Raw genomic sequence first — 9,184 nt, forward strand, 5'->3', positions numbered from 1 at the left:
CCTTGACCTGCACCAAGGGAGAGACTATTCAGTAAAGTTTCACACTCCTGTGGTTGAAACTGGGTAGAATGAGAGATCTCTTATCTGCCTTCCAGTATGTGCTGAGCATGAAGGCCCAGCATGAGATCACAGGGTGTGATCAACAGCACAGCCTGGATGGCCTGACAAACCCGCCCATTTGAATAGAAACCAGGTAGCTGAGTGGTGCAGAGAGAAAATGCCCCAAGCCTCCTACTCATCAGATCAGCCCCTTTTCAGCCTTTTCAGCCTTTTCAGCCCCTCTCTTCTCACCCCGTACACAGTCCACAGAGGAGCCCATTCAGGTGGGGCCCTCACCTATCTCCGGAGGAATGAGATTAGTGCAGAAAAATAGGTTTCTACCTGTACTGTGGCTCTCCAGGACACTTCAGGGCATCATGCCCCAAGTGCCCAGTAAAAGAGGAGACCCATCAGTAAGAAGGGGAATTCTGAAGGGTCAATTCTCTCTGCAAACACTATTCCCTAATCAAGTAATGCTCCCATATCATGGGGGTCCCAAACCCTTGAGCTTCTGGCATCGATTGATTCGAGGGCTGTCAGGAACCTCATAGCTATCTCTGAGGCTCAAAGGTGAAGAACTCCCACTCAGCAATTGAGAGAGAATTTTGATATCCATGCTCTGGATGGTCGGCTTCTGGACACGGATGAGATCCACCTTTCCACACTACCCCTCCAACTTGCTCCAGAGAGCAACTGTAAAGTACAGCTCTGCTTCTATATTCATCTAAACTGCTGCTAGTGCTTGGCCATACCTGACTATCTCGACTAAACCCATGGATTGATTGGTCCCTAACGGTGTTCCAAGAGTGGGGACTGGCACGCTCAAGCCTGTGTCAGTGTAACCCCTCCTGAGCCAGCTGCTAGTGTGGTCCTGTCTAGTGTTCTAGCTGAATACACTGAACTCCACGAGGTTTTCAGTAAGAAGTAGGCCACCATCCTGCCTCCACAGTGGCCATACGACCCTCCCATTGGCCTCTTTCCTGGTTCTTGTCCTCCTTCTGAAACAGGGACCATGGACAAATACATCAAGGACTCTTCTTTAGGATTTATCCATCCCTCTGACTCACCAGCTGGGGTGGGCTTCTCTTTTTGTGAGCAGGAAAGATGGCAAACTCTGTCCCCGCATTGATTACCAGCCCCTCATTAACATCATGAAAACGAACTGATATCCTCTTCTCCTTCTTGTCTCTACATTTAAGCATGTCAAGGGGGCAACCATAATCTCAAAGGTAGATCTGCACCATGCTTGCAACCTGGTTCACATTCAAGAAGGGGCCAAGTGGAAGACAACATTCAACACCCCCACTGGCCACTATGAGTACTTCATGACGCCATTTAGCCCGGTCAACACTCCCGCTGTTTTTCAGACTCCCATCAATGGGACATGTTGAATCAATCTGCTTTTTGTATTTGTTCCACTCTCACCAGTAACACATCCAGCATGTCTGGAAGATTCTCAGACAGCTCCTTGAGGACAAGGTTTATGCCAAATCAGAGAGGAATGAGTTCCACAAAGAGCAGGTGTCATCCTTGGCTACATCCTCATCTCTTCCAGTGTTCAAATGGACCCATGCAAAGTTCAGGCAGTCACCAAGTAACCCACACCATCTATGGTCAAACAGGTGCGGCACTTGGGGTTTTTAATCTTTTATTGCCACTCTATCAGAAGCTTCAGTCCCATTGCAGTTCCCATAAATACACTCACCAAGAAGGCCTCTGCAGGATTTAGGAAGATAATTGAAGCAGACCAAGATTCAGAGCTAAAGTGGCACTTCACCACTGCCCTACTACTGTAACATTTAAAGCCATCCAGTCCGTTCTTCATCGAGATTGGTGCATCAGATGCTGGCACTGGTGCTCTCCTTTCCCATGCTCTTCAGTAGATAATTGGCTGCATCCCTGTGCTTTTTTTCCCCCACACTTGATTCCTGCAGGGTCAGGATCCGAGAACTTCTGGTTGTCATGGAGACCCTGGAGGCCTGGTAACTTTGTCTGGAAGAAGCAGAACACCCCTCTCTGGTACAGACGGGTCATAAAAACCACTCCTACATTTGTGATGTCAAGAGACTCAACTCCTTTCAAGCCCGTTGGTCTTTCTTCTTTACCCGTTTTAATTTAAACCTCACCTACCATCTTAGCAGCTAGAATACCAAGGTTGATTTCTCTCTTTCCAATTTGACATCTCTGAAGACAACTCCAGTCCAGTGCCCATCCTTCCGCACACATGCATTGCTACTCCGGTGATTTGGGGAATAGGAGCAGAACAGTTGGACCCAGGCCCAGGTGAGGACTCCCAATCGGCTGTTTGACCCTGCCACCGTGCACCCCGGAGTGTTGGAGCGGGGTCACTCTTCCTATCTGGTTGGCCACCCAGGGATTCAACACATTTTGGAGTTTCTAAAGAGACAATTTTTGTGGTAGTCTATGTTCCAAGATGTAAGATGTCCGTCATGTCATCTTTGCCTATGTTACTTATGCCCAGGACAATGCGTCACATCAGAGCCTTGCTAACATAACGTAAGAACAGAAGAACTATGAGCAGGAGCAGGCCATCTGGCCCATCGAGCCAGCTTCAACACTCAATAGGATCATGGCTGATGTGGCCATGGACTCATCTCCACCTACCTGCCTTTTCCCTATAACCTTTCATTCTCCTATTATGCAAAAATCTATCCAATCTTATCTTAAATATATTTATTGAAGTAGCCTCCACTGCTTCTTTGGGTAGAGAATTCCACAGATTCACCACTCTCTGAGAAGAGCAGTTCCTCCTCATCTCCATCCTAAATCTACTCTCCTGAATGCTGAGGTTATGTCCCCTAGTTCTAGTCTCACCTATGAGTGGAAATGAGTGGAAAAGAGATAGTTGTTGACTTCAGGAGGGCACAGAGCGACAACTTTCTGCTGAACATTGACGGCTCCTTAGTAGAGATCGTAAAGAGCACCAAATTTCTTGGTGTTCACCTGACTGAGAATCTCACCTGGTCCCTCAACACCAGCTCCATAGCAAAGAAAGCCCAGCAGTGTCTCTACTTTCTGCGAAGGCTGAGGAAAGTCTATCTCCCACCCCCCATCCTCATCACATTCTACAGGGGTTGTACTGAGAGCATCCTGAGCAGCTGCATCACTCCCTGATTCGGAAATTGCACCATCTCGGATCGCAAGACCCTGCAGCGGATAGTGAGGTCAGCTGAGAAGATCATCGGGGTCTCTCTTCCCGCCATCATGGACATTTACACTACACGCTGCATCTGCAAAGCAAACAGCATTATGAAGGACCCCACGCGCCCCTCATATAAACTCTTCTCCCTCCTGCCGTCTGGGAAAAGGTACCAAAGCATTCCAGACTATGTAAAACTTTCTTCCCCCAAGCCATCAGACTCGTCAACACCCAAAGCCTGGACTGACACCAACTTACTGCCCTCTACTGTGTCTAGTGTCTTGTGTATTATTTATTGTAATGTCTGCACTGTTTTGTGCACTTTATGAAGTCCTGGGTAGGTCTGTTGTCTAGTGTAGTTTTTTTTCAGTGTTGTTTTCACGTAGTTCAGTGTAGTTTTTGTACTGTTTCATGTAGCACCATGATCCTGAAAAACGTTGTCTCATTTTTACTGTGTTCTGTACCAACGGTTATGGTCAAAATAACAATAAAAGGTGACTTGACTTGACTTGAACTTTCCTGCCTCTATTTTATTTATTCCTTTCATAATTTTATGTTTCTATAAGATCTCCTCTCATTCTTCTGAATTCCAGTGAGTACAGTCCCAGGTGACTCAATCTCTCCTCATAGCCTAACCCCCTCATCTCTGGAATCAACCTGGTGAACCTCCTCTGCAACGTCTACAAAGCCTGTATATCCCCCTCAAGTAAGGAGACCAGAACTGCACACAGTATTCCAGGTGCAGCCTCACCAGTGCCCTGTATAGTTGCAGCATGACCTCCCTGCTCTTAATTCAATCCCACTAGCAAGGAAGGCCAACATTCCATTTGCCTTCTTGACAGCCTGCTGCACCTGCAAGCCAGCCTTTAGGGATTCATGCACAAGCACTCCCAAGTTCCTCTACATAGCAACCTGTTGCAAATTTTTTTTACCATTTAAATAATAATCTACACTTTAATTTTTCCTTCTAAAGTGCATGACCTTGCATTTACCAACATTGTACTCCATCTGTCAGACCCTTGCCCACTCACTTAACCTATCTATACCTCTCTGCAGACTGTCTGTAACTTCTGCAAAATTTGCTTTTCCACTCAATTTAGTGTCATCAGCAAACTTGGATACACTACGCTCTGTGCCCTCTTTCAGATCGTTAATATCATCGTTGCTGGTCTGCTCTGCCCGCTGTCCCTGCCATTCCTCCTCAAGTTCCACCTCTAAGTGGATTTCATCACTGGTCTGACCCTATCAGGTGAAAATATTACCACCTGGTACTTGTGGACTGGTTCCCTAAAGCATACCACTTCATTGCCCTCCTCAACCTCCCAGCAACATATGAGTCTTCCACCCTCATGGTTCATCATGTGTTCAGGCTGTGTGGTTTCCTTCAGGATATAGTGTCAGACCATGGACCACAGTTCATATCCCATGTTTGGAATGCTTCTTGTTCTCTATTGGGAGCCTCAGCAAGCCCCTCATCAGATTTCCACTCCCAATCTAACAACCAGACTGAGAGAGTAAATCAGGAGCTGGAGACAACCCTGTGCACCTTTGTCTCTTCCAACTCCACAGTCTGGAGCTTCCAGCTGGTTTGGGCAGAGATCGCTAACAATAACCTCCAGGTGTCCTCCACTGGCATGTCCCCCATTGAATGCCAAAAGGGATTCCAGCTACTACTCTTCCCGGACCAAGAGCCTGATAAAGGAGTCCTTGCTGTTGAACAGTGGGTCCATTACTATAAGCACACGTGAAGACAGCTAGGGATTCTCTGTTGTGCATCCAGAAACGATATCCCCGGCCAGACTGATCGGCTTCACCAACATGTGAGGCCTTTTAAACCAGGTGAAAAAATCTAGCTGGCATCCAGTGATCTTCCATTTAGAGCAGAATGCAAGTTGTTTGCATGCTACATGGGAACATTCATAGTGGAGAAGGCTATCTACAGAGCCTCCAGTGGGCTGTGCCTACCATCGTTGGTGAAGATTCACCCATTGTTTCATGGTTCCCAGCTCAAGCTGGTGATATTCCCCCTTTCTCTAGTCATGCACACTCCCTCCCCCCCCCCCCCCCAACTCCAACTTGATGGATTCTGTTCTGTGCCATGAGTCCTCACATCTCGCTGGGTGAGGGATAGGGTCCAGCACCTTATTGATTAGCAGGGGAGTGGCCCAGAGGAATTTCTTTGGGTTCTGTCTCAACACATCCTGGACAAGTCTCTCATCCAGTTCTTCCAACGGGAACAGGCCTCTGGCAATTCAGGAGTTATGGCTAGGCAGAGGGGCCCAGTCACATCTCCGAACACTGCACTAGAGTCTGAGTGCTCCTGCAGGCAGACAACTGGAAAATGATGGCAATCGCACATGTGAGAATGCACATTCTAACCAATTAGGGTTTCTTTATAATTGTATTTAACCCTCTTCCTTTTGTTTCAGTTTTGTCAAGGCAGATGTTGAGCATGATAGAAGTCCACGAAAATGAGAGCAGAGAGCAGGCAGGTGTTCAGCTCATCTCCCTGTGCTTCACCGGTCTTCCTCACCTTCTCACGATCTGCTTTTGAGGAAAGTGATGAAGTCTTGTGTTCCATGTTGCAAGGATTGAATGGTGAGGCTTGTGATTTTGGACTTATTTGGACTCATCAAATAATATTTGATGCCACAGTGGTAGAAAATTCAAATTTGATTGCTTATGATAAATGTGTGTGTGATTATAAAACACAATTTCTACTGGACACTAAGTTCCTCTGACTTCAAAGGACCATAGAGTGTGATTATGCATTGGTGGCAATCTACAGTATGTAGTGCTGGCCAATATTTGGATAGTGGTTAGAAGAAATGACTCAGAATGAACCCCGCCCAAATCTTTTGTAGTTTAGCCCACATAATGGAACATGAAAGAATATATAACATAAATGCATTAGTGGAGTTGTACTTCTTATTTCTATATAGTGCACTTTTCCTTTAACGCTTTTTTTGGAAACTCAGACAGCGTGAATATTGTAATGGATCAGATCTTGTGAAATAAACCGAGATGAAATGTAGAAAGATTTAGTCATATTACTTCCATTAGCAACTGCAGAAAAAATTATTGAGACAAAGAGTACTGCCTAGAACAAGATATGAACAGATCATAATCTCTCAATGTATGCTGACTCGCACATTGCTGGCACTGTACTTTTCTCAAACTTTTTTCCAGCATCTGCAGACTTTCTTGTGTTTCTGATTTGCTGCTCCACTCCAAAATCTCTTTGAGGGATGCCTACCCTCAAGATGTTTAAGTCTTCTCTTCAACAGAATTTCAGAGAGACCCTCTCTCACTACACCCCTCCACCCCACCTCGTGATCTCTACTGTCCTCTGACTCTTTGATCATGTACTCACCCAGACTCCCTACCACAGTCATGTATCCTTCCTGGGAAATTGTCACCTCTTCCTGGATCCCCTCTTCCTTCCCTCTCCTATCAGATACCTTCCTCTCCAGCCCTTTACCTTCCTCCCCGCCACCTTCTTTCAAGATTTTCAAGGTATTCAGGATTGCACCAGTGTACATCTGAGACTCCCTGTGGAGCTGCAAGAAGCTGAGATAGATAGATACTTTATTGATCCCAAAGGAAATTACAGTGTCACAGTAGCATTGCAAATGCACAAATATTAGAAGAATGAATAAAAAATAAGTTACCAGTTTTTCTCTTAAATATATCTCTTTTTTTGCTAAGTATGCCTGCAGAAAAAGAATCCCAGGGTTGTATGTGGTGACCTGTATGTACTCTGATAATAACTTCTCCTTTCTACTTTTTAATCCTGCTTATGCTCCATATCTTTTGTAACTTACATTGCTCATGATTTTCCTTCAGGTCACCCTCAATTGCTGTCTCAGATGTGTCCCGCATCTCTGATTCTCTTTACTCTCTTTATGGACATTTGACCCCCCCCCCCCCACCCCCATTCCCTATCTGTTTATTTCTCTCAAACTTGTTTTCCCTTACTTTCTCTCTGATACTTGACTGGTCAGTTAACACAGTTGAACTCTTTTACAAAGTGCTCCATTAGGCGTCAAGCACATCTTTCACAGTTTGCTAGTCTGTTGTCATGGTTTCCAGACGTTTTTGTTAAGACCAAAAGTACATGGAGACAAGAATCACTGTCCTATTCAGCCATTCAGAAGAGACGATGGTAAATAAAAGATGAAGGGTTTTTTTAAAAAAAGGGCTGCTCGGTTTTGTTTTGTTGAGATAAGAATAATTTATTCAAGATGGGGGGGATTTCATGCAGAATATTTATGGCTGACTGAAATGAAGCTAAAAGAAATTACATGATACACAAATGTTCCCAGAAGAAATGATTAAAGGTTTGAAAGCCTTCCTTCATATTTCACATAGAAAACTGTAAAGTTTGTAGGCAGTACAAGAGCATTAAAGGAAAAGATTACTATCAGAAAACATGCCCCTCTACTCTTTGAGTGGGAGAAAATGTTTTTGTAGCATTTTTACAACATAAGGAGGAATGATTTTCATTATTGTCCAGCCAGACTGCCAGACAGCAGATTGTGGTGCAGATGTTCAAGTTAGGAGGGGAGTGAGCTTGGAATAGAATAACATCCCTTCAAAGTGAAATGCAGTTGATTTTGCAGGCTAATGTTTCCATGCTGACTTCACTGCTGCAGTGCAAATCTGGCTAGCATCTCTTGTTCTCCTCTAAATAGACTTCAAGTCATCTGAAGCTCTTAGACTGCACCATATTTTCAAGGCACAAGGATCATCCAGCATGGAAATAGGCCCTTTGGCCCATCTGGTGCATGCCTGCCAAGATGCCCATCCATGCTAGTCTCATTTTCCCACATTTGGTCCATAACCTTCTGAACGTTTCCTGTCCACATACCTGTCCAATGGTATTTTACAATTTGGTTATTGTACCTGCCTCAACAACTTCCAATGGCAGCTCATTCCATGTACTGACCACTCCCTGGGAGGCTACACTTTTCCTGGTGTGGTCTCCACTGTAGATTTGGGGACCGCTTTGTTGAGCACCTTCACTCAATCCGTAACATGCGTGATATCCCGGTGGCCAACCATTTCAATCCACTTCCCATCACGTTCCGACATGCCAGTCCTCCACTGGCAGGTGAGGCCACTCGCAGGTTGGAGGAGCAACATTTGTGAGTAGCTTGACAGCATGAACATCAGTTTCTCTAAATTCTGGTAATTTCTCCCCCTACTCCATTTCTTTTCCATCCCCGTACTGGCTCACCTTTACCCATTCTCTTCTTCTCACCTGCCTATTACTCCTCTCTAGTGCCTCTCCTCCTTCCCTTTCTCCAATGGTCCACTCTCCTATCAGATTCCTACTTCTTCATCTCTTTAACTTTACCAGCGATCACCTCTCAGCTTTTCAATTCACCACCCCTATCCACTGGGCTACATCGAATACCTTCTAGGTTGTACTGCTTTCCATCCCTCACCTCCTCATTCTGACCTCCTCCTCCTTCCTCGCCAGTCTTGATGAAAGGTCTCAATCAAAACGTCGACTGTTTATTCACCCACCATAGATGCTGTCTGACCTGCTGAGTTCCTCCAACAGTTCTTGTGTGTTACTCTGAGTGGAAAAGTTGCCTCTTGCTTTCTATTAAATCCCTCCAGTCTCACTTCAGTTCTTGAATCCCCACCCTTGGAGAGAGAGACCGTGTGTGTTAACCCCATCTATGCTTCTGTGTAATATTATCCCTCATTCTCCGACACTCCAGTGAAAAAATCCACGACTAGTCAACAACATAACCTGGATCACGGTGGACTCAGCCCATTCTGCTATTGTAATATGAACAAAGTCACAGTCCAGTAACACTGAAGGGCACTGAAGCTAATGGAATTAGAAGTTTTTTATTCAACAAAGACGAGCAGCGGGCATCATATTGAGACGCTTTTGGAGGAAGAAGCCTCTTAATCCAATATTACATGACTTTTTAATATGCTAAAGATCAAAGGTAACAATTCTAAATA

At 45.2% G+C, this 9,184-nt stretch overlaps 1 long non-coding RNA gene across 2 annotated transcripts in view; it reads left to right on the top strand.

The window, feature by feature from the left end:
* LOC132397548 (uncharacterized) overlaps positions 1–6,831 on the top strand; it is a 131,769-nt gene extending 124,938 nt beyond the window's left edge. For both annotated transcript variants that reach the window (XR_009513390.1, XR_009513391.1), the window contains exon 4: positions 5,629–6,831. This is a non-coding gene — a long non-coding RNA (uncharacterized LOC132397548). The remainder of the gene's footprint in view (positions 1–5,628) is intronic.
* Positions 6,832–9,184: the final 2,353 nt, after the last annotated feature.

The sequence above is a fragment of the Hypanus sabinus genome, chromosome 1, assembly GCF_030144855.1.
Source record: "Hypanus sabinus isolate sHypSab1 chromosome 1, sHypSab1.hap1, whole genome shotgun sequence".
Lineage (NCBI taxonomy): Eukaryota > Metazoa > Chordata > Chondrichthyes > Myliobatiformes > Dasyatidae > Hypanus > Hypanus sabinus.